Source organism: Balearica regulorum, chromosome W (assembly GCF_011004875.1).
Source record: "Balearica regulorum gibbericeps isolate bBalReg1 chromosome W, bBalReg1.pri, whole genome shotgun sequence".
NCBI lineage: Eukaryota > Metazoa > Chordata > Aves > Gruiformes > Gruidae > Balearica > Balearica regulorum.
This window is the reverse complement of record NC_046219.1, coordinates 6465902-6481106: the sequence shown is the minus strand read 5'-3', so window position 1 is coordinate 6481106 and position 15205 is coordinate 6465902. Positions and strand designations below refer to the sequence as shown.

The 15205-nt window shown below is 42.1% G+C and overlaps 1 pseudogene; it reads right to left on the bottom strand.

Moving 5' to 3' along the window:
• Window positions 1-1329: 1329 nt before the first annotated feature.
• Window positions 1330-15205, bottom strand: part of LOC142599291 (cyclin-dependent kinase 7-like) — a 31090-nt pseudogene continuing 17214 nt past the window's right edge.

Below are 15205 nucleotides of genomic sequence, written 5' to 3'. Positions count from 1 at the left end.
AGCAGGGGAAGAGTGTGAGGAGTCCTCCCCCTGAGGAGGAAGGAGCGGCAGAGACAACATGTGATGAACTGACCACAACCCCCTTCCCCGTTCCCCTGTGCCGCTTGGGGGGAGTAGGTAGAGAATTCGGGAAGAAAGTTGAGCCTGGGAAGAAGGGAGGGGTGTGGGGAAGGTGTTTTTAAGATTTGGGTTTATTTGTCATTACTCAACTCTGATTTGATAAAATTAATGACCCTAAGTTGAGTCTGTTTTGCCCATGATGTTAATTGGTGAGTGATCTCTCCCTGTCCTTATCTCAACCCATGAGCCTTTCGTTATAATTTCTCTCCCCTGTCCAGTTGAGGAGGGGAATGATAGAGCAGCTTTGGTGAGCACCTGGCATCTAGCCAGGGTCAACCCACCATAATGACGATGGCTGTTGTATCAAAGTATCCCTGAGATCTATTGCACAACAAGGATGGGCATGAGGTTAAGCTGCATCAACAGCACATACTGGCTTGTTTCTCTCCATTGTAGAAGTTTGGTTACCCAGCAGTCACTTTGCAATACAGCCATGCTGGAAATCAGGCAAGAGAGCTGAGCCCAGTATCTGCACTATGAATTGTTCAACAGCCACAGGTTGACAGGAGGGCTGGTATAGTTTTTCCAGCTGGATCTCCCTCCATCTCTTATTGCAATCTTGAGGTTGCAAAGGAAATGGCATTTATATGCTCTCAGACCATTTCTCCTGGAAGACTGGAGTCTGCAAAAAAACTCCAACACTTCACATTCAGTCTATGCATCATATTGTTTTCAATATAGTGGATGTGTCCTTGGAAAGTCTTAAGGCATGTCTACTGAGAGTACATGCAAACTCATTCGTTATTACATTGGCATATTAACTGGAACAAAAAAGCATCTTGTCCTTCCCTTATAATGATACAGTTTTTCCAACATTTATTATAGGGCTGGCAGACTATCATATGTACATCTAAACTCCAGGTGAAAAAGCTGTATTTACAGTTTTCCCCCTTAGGGTGTGCATCTGTACAGGATAGCATGTGATTCAGCATAAAGGTTCTGCAAAATTAGTCTGTGTAAATCTGTAGCCAGCAAGCAGTTTTGACAGTTAGTACGAGCACAAGTCAAAGTAATGAGACAGCAAACCACAGAAAGGAATCTTCTTGTTTTGTTTAAAAACACTTTTATTCAAAAAAGAAGTAGGGTTAATGAAACATCAGTTTCAGTAATGAAATATTAAATTCACATTTTACATATGAAAAATATTACAAAATAACCATTCAGTGACTATTACAGCATTTTTCAACAGTTGGGACTTGGGCCATTGGATCACTCATTTTCATCCACCATCCACAGCAACCAAAAAATCAATTCTTTTGGTAATCCTGAAAAGTGTAAATCACATTGTTAGCAAAGTAAAGGGGTTCAGTCCCCTCAAGGTTTTAGTACTTGTTTAACTATTCTTTAGATCCATCTACTCTGAGCTGGTTAATGCTGTTCGCTGCAGCAGCAGTACATGATGACTGTTTCCAATGGATCTATGAGAGAGTGCTAGATTCAAAGCCCATTTGCATCAATATGTGTACTCCAAATGAGTCCCAAATTCTATAATTAAGTGTTAATTGCATTTGGAATACATGTAAATATTTCTCTTTGTTGGTATAAAAAGCTAGCCAGTTAATTCTACTTGTAAACCTAAGAAAGGCAAGCTTAACCCTGCCCCACCACACATACACTCTTAACGATCTTTGTTATGTGCTGTCACTACCCAGCAATAAGCTAGGTAATGGAAACGGTCATCATGTACTGCTGCTGCAGCAAACAAACCCAGCAATAAGCTGGGTAGTGCAGAAAGTAATTGCCCTTTTAGTCTCTGCCTCATTCTTTAATCATGTTTTTGTTAGTATCAGCTGTAGAGATTATGAGGACAGCAGTACTTTTCTGATTCTATTCCAGCTCCTGTACTCTCATGTGCTACTTATTTATAATGTAGGTAGAGTAAATCATAGCTGCTTTCTGGGATAGATATGAAGCTTACTATGAAAGGATCTGTTTTTGCCTGCCCTATCAGCAGACATCTCCTCTAAAATACACTGACATTCAATTATACCCATGAACTTTAAACAAATGCCCAAATAATATAAGTTCTTAACCTCAGATATGAATAGAATGAAATTTTTTTCAAACCAATGTAGAATAGTTCTGAGATTAGATAGATTGCCTATACTTCATTAACTCAGGAAAGAGTTTAGCACTGTATCTTTTATATTCTCTGTTTTGCAAACTTATGGCTCTGTAGAAATGCAAATTAATAGGACTAGAAATTGGTGTCCTAGGGAAGGAGTGCTGCTTTTGATTAAGTGTTTTCCAGAGTGGAGAAGATGGACAATGATGTCATCGTAGCATCAGTGTCTCTACATACCTCACTGATCAGAAATAAGTGGTAGCAAAAGCTAGAAATTATGTATGCTTAATACTTTTCACAGGCAATTATCCATCTAGTGATAGTTTTCCCGTGACAATAAAGGGACTGTTTTTTTGAGAAGTACAGCTGCTGCACATCTAAGTTTGGTGAACATGCCCCACAGGCTACAGGGTTTTGTTCTTGTGGAAAAGCAGCACTTATGGAGATGGCATAAATTCTCTCTCCTGGCAGCTAGCCCCTGGTGACAACATTTTATAAGAGAGCACCCACCAGTAACCACTTCAGTCCATTCTGCTAAGTTCCAGAGTGCTACCTCAACAGGGCTATGGGAAAGAGAATGTACTGTGCAAGATGCATGTTGTACTTCAAATTTTATTTAAACAAAGACTGTAGGATTGTTCTTCCAAACAAAAAGCATATTCAGATTTTAACTTTAGATGATAATGACACGTAAGGATGTCAAATGAAATCCAGGGTAGCAGATTTGCTAGCTCTGACATTAGCTCTCTCTTTTAGTGTCAGTTGCCACTAGAAGATCTACCTTTGAGACCCTCAGGTTCTGTCAGCCCAGCTAAGGCAGTAACAGAACATAATGGATTTTTTTGATGTGCTTCAAGAAGCACTTAGAGGAAATGACACTACTTTTTATACTAATACTCAAATGTCTCAAAAAGTAATGCTGACTTCATAAAGGTCTTGGTTATATCCAATCTCAAAACTCCTGTCACTTAACACACAAGTCTGACTTCCCCTTGCTGAAGATGAGCCTTTTGGAAAGACGTTAAAGCAATTAGTGTTCTAGTTTTGACACAGCTCTGGAAACTCTGCTCATTGTCAAATGCAAGACTTCAAATAGTTAAGTCACAGAACTCAAGGAAGCAGTTCTTCCTCTTTCCTGTCCTTTAGTTAACAGGTATGTTTTAGGGTATATACTCCAAAACACTAATCACAGACCCTCACATGGTGGTTGCAAAAGGAGCTAAAGAGCTTTAATTAATTACCTAAGCTATGGTATCTTGACAAGTTCCCTGTGGTGGGTTGACTCTGGCTAGGGGCCAGGTGCCCACCAGAGCCACTCTATCACTCCCCCTCCTTCACTAGACAGGGGAGAAAAAGTATAACGAAAGGCTCATGGGTTGAGATAAGGACAGGGAGAGATCACTCACTAATTATCGCCATGAGTAAAACAGACTGAACTTAGAGAGAAAATTCATCTAATTTATTACTAAGCAAAACAGAGTAGAGGAATGAGAAATAAAATCAAATCTTAAAACACCTCCCCCCACCCCTCCCATCTTCCCGGGCTCAACTTCACTCCTGGCTTCAACCTCCTCCCCCCTCAGCGGCACAGGGGGACGGGGAATGGGGGTTACGGTCAGTTCATCACACGTTGTCTCTGCCGCTTCTTCCTCCTCAGGGGGAGGACTCCTCTCATCGTTCCCCTGTTCCAACATGGTCCTTCCCACGAGCTACAGTCCTTCACGAACTGCTCCCACATGAGTCTCTTCCACAGGGTGCAGACCTTCAGGAGCAGACTGCCCCAACGTGGGTCCCCCACGGGGTCACAAGTCCTGTCAGCAAACCTGCTCTGGCATGGGCTCCTCTCTCCACAGGGCCACAGGTCCTACCAGGAGCTTGATCCAGCACGGGCTTCCCACGGGGTCACAGCCTCCTTCAGGTGCCTCCACCTGCTCCGGCATGGGGTCTTCCACAGGCTGCAGGTGGAATCTCTACACCCCCTCATCCTTCCTCCATGGGCTGCAGGGGGACAGCCTGCTTCACCATGGTCTTCACCATGGGCTGCAGGGGAACCTTGCTCTGGCACCTGGAGCACCTCCTCCCCCTCCTTCTGCACTGACCTTGGTGTCTGCAGAGTTTCTTACATCTTCTCACTCCTCTCTCCGGCTGCAAAAGCTCTCTCCAACTTGTTTTTTTTCCCTTCTTAAATATGTTATCACAGAGGCCCTGATTGGCTTGGCCTTGGCCAGCGGTGGGTCCGTCTTGGAGCTGGCTGGCATTGGCTCTATCAGACACAGGGGAAGCTTCTAGCAGCTTCTCACAGAAGCCACCCCTGTAGCCCCCCCGCTACCAAAACCTTGCCACGCAAACCCAATACATCCCACATGTCAGTTGACCCATGGTACTGAGGTCAGCAAAGAGCATGCAAATAGCCAACTGATTAAATTTTAATTTGAGATTAGAATCTTAAGCTGATAAACTAATGCATTTTAATTTGACACAGACTAATATCCTCTTTTTGGCTGAGACAGAGTTAATTTTCTTTCTAGTAGCTGGTAGAGTGCTGTGGTTTGGATTTAGTATGAGAATAATGTTGATAACACAATGATGTTTTACTTGTTGCTAAGCAGTCAAGGACTTTTCAGCTTCTCATACTGGCCTGCCAATGAGAAGGCAGGGGGCACCCAAAAAGCTGGGAGGGGGCACAGCCAGGACAGCTGACCCAAACTGACCAAAGGGATATTCCATACCATATGACGTCATGTTCCATATATAATTGGGTGGTGGGCTGGGAGGCAGTTCAGCTTGAAAACTAGCTGAGTCTTGGCTTTGGTTGGTGAGCAATTGTGCTGTGCGTCACTTGTTTTGTATATTCTTTTTTTTTAAATATTATTATTGTTATTATTGTTGTTGGTTTTGTCTTCCTTTTCTGTCCTATTAAACTGTCTTTATCTCAACCCACAAGTTTTACCTTTTTTTTCTTTTTGATTCTCTCCCCCATCCCACTGTGGGGGGAGTGAGCGAACGGCTGTGTGGTTGTTTTAGCTGCCTGCTGGGTTAAACCATGACACTAAGAAACAACAGGTCAAAGTGTCTAAAAAGTAAGTTAAATTCTAATAATTTAGCTGTCTCTCCAAATTCAAGAGGAAATGCACTTTCATGGAGGCATCTCCATTCCAAAAAGATATCACTCTTGTATCAAAACAGAGTCTAATACTGGCAATAACAAAAAGCTGATGCTAACCTGACAGTTGTCAAGAAGACCAACTCCAAGCTTAAGAACCAGTATTTGCCTCTCTACTAGAAGGTCTGACTAATTTAGTGTCAGATACTGGCCTTGAGTCCTCAGAGTTTTTCTTGCTGTGAAGATATGAAGTACGTGCTACTGTTTGGGGAAGACTGAAGGCTCCATATAGAAGTAAATGTTAGGGAATAGGCTTGCATTTTAAAAGCATCACAGAAATGTGCTTAATCTTCCTTACTCAGAGCGATCTTAACAGCTAACTTGTTTAGTCTAAGAGAGAGAGTGCAGAAATCTCTCTTCTGAACCTGATTTACATTCTCCAGTCTGTCATTCGAAAGAATGGCACGCTATGTTTCTCTGTCTCTCCCCCCACATCCATTTTTTTAAGTAATGTAAAGTTAAGTTATTTCCGCCTCAGTAAGATGTCTCAAAAAAATAAAGGGCCTAATAATAGCCTATAATTTACTGGGTAGTACCACACTCGATTACAGTAATTAATGGAATTAGATATTTCTTCTAAGAAATAGATTCCTAAACATCATAAAAGAGTCTTCTTTTGTACCAACTCTGTTAGAACACAGAACTAAGTCATTCTCCCCTAAAGTATTTATCCTAAAACATAAATCATTAGAGGACTTCAACTGGTGCTGGTGCCCAGGGATGTAGTCCATTCAGAGAGTTTTTGTTCTGGATACTGGAAGTATCACATTCTCTCTGAGCACATAGCTCCTATTCTAAAACAGGTGAAACATTAAGAAGTTACCTTGATCTATTCCTTCTTTTCCTTTTTAAATTTAAAAAAGTGCATTTTGTTGCTCCTTTACAGCTTCTGCAGGACAGTTGAGTCTCGGCAGCTTATTTCCTGGAGTGGGTCCTGGTCAGTTACTGAAATACTTCTGTTTCAATGCTGTGGTGGGTTGACCCTGGCTGAGGGCCAGGTGCCCACCAGAGCCGCTCTATCACTCCCCTCTTTCATTAGACAGGGGAGAAAAGGTACAATGAAAAAAAAACTTACGGGTCGAGATAAGGACAGGGAGAGATCATTCTCTAATTATCATCACGAGCAAAACAGACCGAACTTCAGAGAGAAAATTCATCTAATTTATTATCAAGCAAAACAGAGTAGAGGAATGAGAAATAAAACCCAATCTTAAAAACACCTCTCCCCACCCCTCCCATCTTCCCAGGCTCAACTTCACTCCTGGCTTCAACCTCCGCCCCCCTTCAGCGGCACAGGGGGACGGGGAGTGGGGGTTACGGTCAGTTCCTCACGCGGTGTTTCTGCCGCTTCTTCATCCTCAGGGGGAGGACTCATCGTTCCCCTGCTCCAGCGTGGGGTCCCTCTCACGGGAGACAGTCCTTCACAGCCTTCTCCAACGTGAGTCTCCTCCACGGGGTGCAGACCTTCAGGAGCAAACTGCTCCAGCATGAGTCCCCCACAGGGTCACAAGTCCTGTCAGCAAACCTGCTCTGGCGTGGGCTCCTCTCTCCACGGATCCACAGGTCCTGCCAGGAGCTTGCTCCAGCGCGGGCTTCCCACGGGGTCACAGCCTCCTTCAGGTGCCTCCACCTGCTCCGGTGTGGGGTCCTCCACAGGCTACAGGTGGAATCTCTACACCCCCTCATCCTCCCTCCATGGGCTGCAGGGGGACAGCCTGCTTCACCATGGTCTTCACCACGGGCTGCAGGGGAATCTTGCTCTGGCACCTGGAGCACCTCCTCCCCCTCCTTCTGCACTGACCTTGGTGTCTGCAGATGTTCTTACATCTTCTCACTCCTCTTTCTGGCTGCAAAAGCGCTCTCTAACTGTTTTTGTCTTTCTTAAATATGTTATCACAGAGGCACAGATTGGCTTGGCCTTGGCCAGCGGTGGGTCCGTCTTGGAGCCGGCTGGCATTGGCTCTATCAGACACAGGGGAAGCTTCTAGCAGCTTCTCACAGAAGCCACCCCTGTAGCCCCCCCCGCTACCAAAACCTTGCCACGCAAAACCAACACAAATGCCTTAACAATAATGGAAGAAAAATAACTAAAAGTAATTAATATAAAGCATCAGAACACCACATATAAAGAGGTTATAATGAAATAAAGCACTGGCAATTGCGACTTCAAAACTACTTGGGCACTTTTGTACTAGAAGGTGGCCTTGGGGCAAATCAAGATTTCATGTTCTCAATGACTACCACAGCACTTTGATTTGTAAGCCAAGTGATAATTGTGCACTGTTATTTTTAACTAGTGCTCAGGCATCCTAACAGAACTCTAGACTACATTCCAGGAGGACTTGTACAAACAAGTTTCTAGCACTGAAGAGCTTACATTCTGAACAGACAGATGAGACGAGAATAAAGAAGAAAGCAGAGAAAAAGAAAGATTAAAAGAATATATCCTAAGTCTTAATCAGATCCAGGACCTGGACACCATCTGTTTTACTAGCTTTTAAGATAGGCCTTTCCCCAAAATTTCTTTAACTGTGCTTTTTCTACATTGTAAACTGCAAGAAAAACATAGTTTGAATTAGAGCAGAAGACAAACACAAGTAAGCAGGGTTAATTCCATGTAGTGGAATTACATACTCGATTTTAAATTTTAGCAATTACACAGCTTCCAGAAACTGTGGTTAAGGAAAAGAGGCTAAGTTGTCTCTTAGGTAATCATTACTCTTGCTTATACCAGTTAGATAGTATTCAATGTGGGTGTTGTTGGTCTCTTCTCCCAAGTAACTAGCGAAAGGACAAGAGGAAATGGTCTCAAGTTGCATCAGGGGAGGTTTAGATTAGATATTAGGAAAAATTTCTTCACCAAAAGAGTGGTCAGGCATTGGAACAGGCTACCCAGAGAGGTGGTGGAGTCACCATCCCTGGAGGTGTTCAAAAATCATGTAGACGTGGCACTTCGGGACATGGTTTAGTAGACATGGTGATGTTGGGTTGATGGATGGACTTGATAATCTTAGAGGTCTTTTCCAACCTTAAAGATTCTATGATTCTATGATTCTATAATGCTATCTATAAATCAAGCTAATACAGTAAGTGCAAGTTGTTTCCTGCCTTAAAGCTGTGATGCTGTCAATAAACACACTAGACTAGACAAATCATATATATTCAAAATTCAAGTCACCATCCTACAACATGCCCTGTAAAATGACTTCATACATATGAACTAATATAGCAAATGTCCCAAACATACCAGAATTTATATTGAAAGTTCTTACAGATGGTGACCAAAAAAATCTGTATATGCTCTGAAAAGATGCACTAATCCTCTGGATTGGGATCTGCCTTGTCTAAAAAGCAATGAGGGAGTCCTGGCCTTAAGGTGACAGCTCTGTTTCTTGCATGCTTCCCTAACAGTATAAGCTGACAGAGATACAGTTTTGAAAGTCAATTGCTGTATCTTCTTCACAGCAGAAATCATATTCTGAACTAGAACATTGTCATGGGTCTGGCTGAGATGGAGTTAATTCTCCCCATAGCAGCCCCCCTAGTGCTGTGCTGTGTCTTGGTAGCTAGCAAAGTGTTGATAACACACCTGTGTTTTGGCTATTACTGAGCAGTGCTGGCACACATCGAGGCCGTCTCTCCAACATTTCTCTCCTCCCTCAGCAGTAGGCTGGGGATGGGGAAGATCTTGGGAGGGGACACAGCCAGGACAGCTGACCCAAACTGATCAAAGGGATATTCCATACCATTATGACATCTGCTCAGCAATAAGAAGCTGAGAGAAAGGGGAAGGAAGTGGGGGCGTTCGCTATTTACAATGTTTGTCTTCCAGAGCAACCACTATGCATACTGAAGCCCCGCTTCCCAGGAAGTGGCCGGGCATCACCTGCTGATGGGAAGCAGAGGATAAATCTTTTGGTTTTGCTTTGCTTCCACACACAGCCTTTAGCTTTTGCTGTATTAAACTGCCTTTATCTTGACCCATGAGTTTGGAGTTGTGTTTTTTCCATCTTATTTTTCTCCCCCCCCTGTCCTGCTGAAGAGGGGAGTGATAGAGCGGCTTGGTGGACACTTGGCATCCAGCCAAGGTTAAACCACCACAAACATTCTGAAATATTTTCATTCAAAGTCTTTCGTTTCTCCCCACCAAGGAGTAGTGAAATTGAGATCAATTTTACCCAAGCATAATGGCAATGGATGTTCAGATCAGAATGTTGGTTTAAATCACCACAGAATTCCACATTAAAAAAAAAATCAAAGATGTTTAAATGAAATTGAAGAAGAAACTGGATAAGTTAAGGATGAAAACCTTTCAAAACCAGGGAATAAGATATGCTATGTTAAGGCTTAAGTTTCAAGCTTTAGGTAACTGAATTTTGAATGTCAGATATAATGACTGTCTGAAGGCCATGACTCATGCACTTTTTAGTTGTCTACCTTTGCTCTACATTGGGAATGGAGATGATCAGTCAGCATTATTCGTGTCTTTCAGAGTTCTCTCTATAAAACACCGGAAATATGTTTCTAGTATTTCATAAACAGAGCTATATTACATTTCATTTCAAACCTGGCTTACTGGCTTCAAAGCACATTTATCTGATATTAACAGTAGGTTAATGAACATTAGGACATAAAGAACATTAGGACATAACTATACGTGAGTAGCTGTAACCCTAGTACAAGGATTAAATACGAATAAGCCTTGCAGAAGATCAAGCAAATCATCACCAGCTGCACTGAAGATATACTGAAGTGCCATTCCAGGGAAAGACTTATATGTGACATAATCTGGAAGACTCATCATCCCCTACAAAGACAAAAATAGAATGTACATTTTTCAAGTTAGAAAGTTCAGCTTTTCACAGAAAGGGAACTTCATATGGCTGTCTTCACAGCAGAAGCAAATTATCTTTCAAAACACCCTGCTAATACTTGGTCACTGAAACAAAATAAATGTAGGAATAGTAGGTCATAGAGACTTTTTTTATATAATTGTTACAGTTGTTTCACACTTTCCCATTCCAAGTGATCTGTCCTTCCCTTGCTTCAGTAGTGACCAGTACAAAACTGCTAACAAAGAAAGGAAGTATGAAAGAGCTTTAGAGTGGGTGCAGACAAATGAAGTAAAACTAGTTTTAGCTTTTCTCTTGCAAACTGACATGGTGGAAGAGACAAGATTCAAAAAAGAGCCAATCTGCATTTTCTCTAAGTTAATAATACACTGTCCTCCTCTTCCAAGTTAGCTGATCATGAGTGTTTTGAGCTACTTTTGAAATGCACAATTGATGAAGCCAAGGAGTTAAACAACAGATGAATTGCGTACCTTTTTTTTCTCCCTTAGGTACGAAATGAATCCCATTGTATTCAAATTCTATCATAAAAATTATCCTGTTGCACACAATTATCCAAACATCAGTATTTTAAATCTCTAGTCATCACACTTCAGTAAGTTTATCCAAGCAAAATAAAATATTAACACTGAAGTGAAAAATGTGCTCAATCAGTTATAATCTTGACAGTAAAGGTTTCAATTCTTGAAATGCATGGGTTTGCAAATTAATTTGGGAATGCATCATCTCTGTTGTGCTAGCAAATCTCCTATTCTCTCCTTTTCCTCACCTATATCTTAAATCTTCCTTTCCCAAGAAAGTGGAAATGTCATTGCAAAAATATTCATGCATTTCATTTTGAATCCTGGAACAACAACAGAATTGTCTGGGGCTAGTACTGTCTTATGTGGTATTTCTCTGTATGGCTATAGCTCCATTTGGTGACTGTGTATCATTTAAGGTAGCATCCGAGCACCATTCACACAGAGGAAAACCAGTGCAGAAGGGGAGCAGAGGTGGGATGTGATGTTAACCAGCCCAGAGAGAGCTTCCACAACTCAACAATAAAAGATGACAGTCTGATCATGGAATTCAGGACTCCCTGTGCCCATCAGTTGGTCCAAGTCACTCATCCGAAGAAACCATGCCTTACTTACTGTCAGCCTGCCTGATAACCATGGTTATGTAGGTCATTGTGTGCCCTGACACTAAGTTTGGCCTGGTATTAGTGAATTACTGGATTTACTGTTGTCTCGACCTGGATAATCGTACTACTGATTTGTATTTGTTACTGTACAGTTACTCTGAGATAAACTGTTTATCCCTACTAAAGCTGTTGGTCTGGTGCTTCTTACTGTATCCCAAAATGATAACTTAGCCAGGCCAACTTAAGCCCCTACAAATTGTTCCTACTTCTGAAGATGCTTAAAGCCTTTAAGGTTAAAGCAGATGAATTAATCAATCATCTCAAGATCATTAAGCAACAATTGTAATTTCACACAAATAGCCATGGGAAACTGTGGACACACAGAGAAAGGAAACCAAGAAGTTTCATTACTGTTGCTTAATGCTAACACTGCTATATCGATCAGAGATTTGCCAAGAGAAACAATAAATCTCAGCTGCTTATCCTCTGCTTTGTGATATCAGGCAGCTGCCTTCTGAAAATCTACTCAAGTATTCTAGTATACCCTTTAATTTCAAAAGCTAAAATAGAGATTATCAAGTAAAACTAATGTCAATCTGTTAAACAAAAGGACTCACAGGCCACTGTTCTTCTGTTGGAGTGCCCAATATTTCAAATATATCTTTATCAATGATCTGGATGAGGGGATTGAGTGCTCCCTCAGTAAGTTTGCAGATGACACCAAGTTGGGTGGGAGTGTGGATCTGCTTGAGGGTAGGAAGGCTCTGCAGAGGGATCTGGACAGGCTGGATCGATGGGCCGAGGGCAACTGTATGAGGTTCAACAAGGCTAAGTGCCAGGTCCTGCACTTGGGTCACAACAACCCCATGCAACACTACAGGCTTGGGGAAGAGTGGCTGGAAAGATGTCCAGCGGAAAAGGACCTGGGGGTGCTGGTTGACAGCCGGCTGAACATGAGCCAGCAGTGTGCCCAGGTGGCCAAGGCCAACAGCATCCTAGCTTGTATCAGGAATAGTGTGGCCAGCAGGAGTAGGGATGAGATTGTCCCCCTGTACTTGGCACTGGTGAGGCTGCACCTTGAGTACTGTGTTCACTTTTGGACCCTTCACTACAAGACAGACATTGAGGTGCTGGAGCATGTCCAGAGAAGGGCAACAAAGCTGGTGAAGGGTCTAGAGCACAAGTCTTATGAGGAGCAGCTGAGGGAACTGGGGTTGTTTAGCCTGGAGAAAAGGAGCGTTACCGGAAAGTGGCAAAATAATTCACTCTCTAAGACTTCTTTTGAAGTTTTAGAAAGCAGGCATTCTTTATTGCAGCGCTGGGTGCACGGGGGATAACTCCACCTAACGTGCACACCCAAAAGACAAAACTACCAAGTATTTATACTATGTTAATAGACATATTCAGTATATTTCCGAGTAGTGCTTATCACATTCATGGATTTTCCGGGAACTTGTTAGCATATGCTAATGTCTTTCGCGGATGTTTGTTGGCACCTCCAGGTGGTCGTCTGGGGTCTTCAGACTCGGTCCTGGTATCACCTATACCTTATCCCTCAAGGCTGGTTTTGTGATCACCTTGTAACTTTCTTATCTTTGCGCATCTGTTCTTCCAAGGCCGAGCTGTTTAAAATGAGATTGTTCCAGAGCTTCTTATCTTACAACTAATTATTTTCTAAGTTACAATGGTTTCCCTTTTGTTTGGTTACATCTATTGAGCAATGGCTCTAATTGCTTGAAATGATATTAATATTTCAATATTCACAGGTATCAGGAGGCTGAGGGGAGACCTTATTGCTCTGTACAACTACCTGAAAGGAGGTTGTAGTGAGGTGGGTGTTGGTCTCTTCTCCCAAGCAACAAGTGATAGGACGAGAGGAAATGGCCTCAAGTTGCGTCAGGGGAGGTTTAGATTGGATATTAGGAAAAATTTCTTCAGTGAAAGTGTTGTCAATCATTGGAACAGGCTGCCCAGGGAAGTGGTTGAGTCACCATCCCTGGAGGTATTTAAAAGATGCGTAGATGTGGTGCTTAGGGACATGGTTTAGTGGTTGGACTAGGCAGTATTAGGTTAACAGTTGGACTTGATGATCTTAAAGGTTTTTTCCAACCAAAATGATTCTATGATTCTATGAAATATCCTTGTCAGCTGGTCAAGATCAGAGTCTCCTGGCAAAAAAGGAACCTGGAAGTAGGCATTTGATTGAATTAACTTCCGAACTTCTGAGAGCAGCTTTGAGCTATACCTCAGAATTGTAGGGCAAAACATCTTTGTATACCAGCTGCCCACAAAGATATACACCAAATATTTGAGGCTTTCTAGTGATATCAAAATAGATTTCAAAGGTTTCTTGCAACGTGGGATTGATATGACTGACCTGATAGCATAGAGCTAAACATAAGAATAAACCACCACCATATTAATGTAAAATAATTAAACACAGGAAAGATTTTAGATCTGAGTTGCCAGTTTAAAATCTGTCACAGTGATCTTTCCAACATCTGCTCCCTGAAGTTAGGTTTTATTCAAAGCATTTAAAGTGAATTGCAACTAGATTACACAAGCAGCAGTTAGACTGATGGAATGAGATCACAGCATGAGAGAGAGTAGTGATCCATTAGGATAGAAACTGCCTAATTAGTGTCACATCTCATTTAAACTAGGCAGATGACAAAAGAGGATGCTTGCCTGGTTCAACTTTTAGCTTGTGCATCAGGCACACAATGCAAGAAAAAAGGGACTTTTTGTGAACAAAAGTAAAATTATGAAGAGTTAGAGGCAGTATTTAACTAACTAGAACAGAAAGAGCATAATGAACATCCCTACTAGGCAGCGTACTAAATTTTGGTGTCATGTGTGACTGTTCACTCAACTCCTGCTTAGATTTTGGCTAACCCAGCTCATGCTAAAGCCTGATGTACGCTGGGAACAGCACCATTAGGACAAAGTGAGAGCACCACATAGGCAGGACAGGTGGCCAGGAAGAGCTAAAGGACTATTATGCAGCCATGATCACCTGCAAATTGCTGCCTCCAGCAGTTTCCTCAGAATCCACTAACTTATGGAAATGGTATAGACCAAAGCTCCAAGCTGGAGGGTATAAAATATCAGCTTGCCCAAAAAGCTTTTGAAGTGGATCCAACAGCAGCTGGACTGCTGAGGCTTTCATACTTCCCGGTTTGATGCAGGGGACTATCAATCATAGTGATAAAACTGAACCTTAACACATTTTCTGCTTTGTGAGAAACCAAAGAATTCAACAATTTCTTATTTGCTTTCTGACTTCCCTTGAGTTTATCCAACTTTAGCAGGTCTAATGCATCTTAATGTACACATCACTAGTGCTGCATGTGCTGTGTGATGGTGATATCCGGCATCAAAATTAAGAGTTAATCATGATTCTGTAGCTAAGAAGTTACAGATAGTTTTTCATAGTTCCATAGTTAAGAATGTCACAGATGATAGTTTTGCAAATAGTTGCTAGGTGCTGCTAAGGATGGCTATTGTACAGTCCTACCATTATGTTAGTTAATATTCACCCAAACAATGTATCAGTTAAGACGTGATTGTCAAGAGGTAGAAGAAATCATTAGTCTGATCAACAGACCCTGAAGAACCATTTGGAAGTGCCAGAAGTATTGAGAAACTAGGGGAAAGGTAATTCGGGCCAGGGTCTCCGCGATCACCAACCCATGAGCCCCCTACCCAAATTATACCACCTACCCAAAAGATAAAGGCGGAGAAAAGAACTGAGCATGTGTTCTAGTTTGCATGCTAGGCAAAGAAATCTGAACCAATCACTGTAACTGGGAGTGTACTAATTTGTAACTTTTGTGTATAAATATGACAAGAGAACTGGCATTAGGGGTGCTTGATTTGTG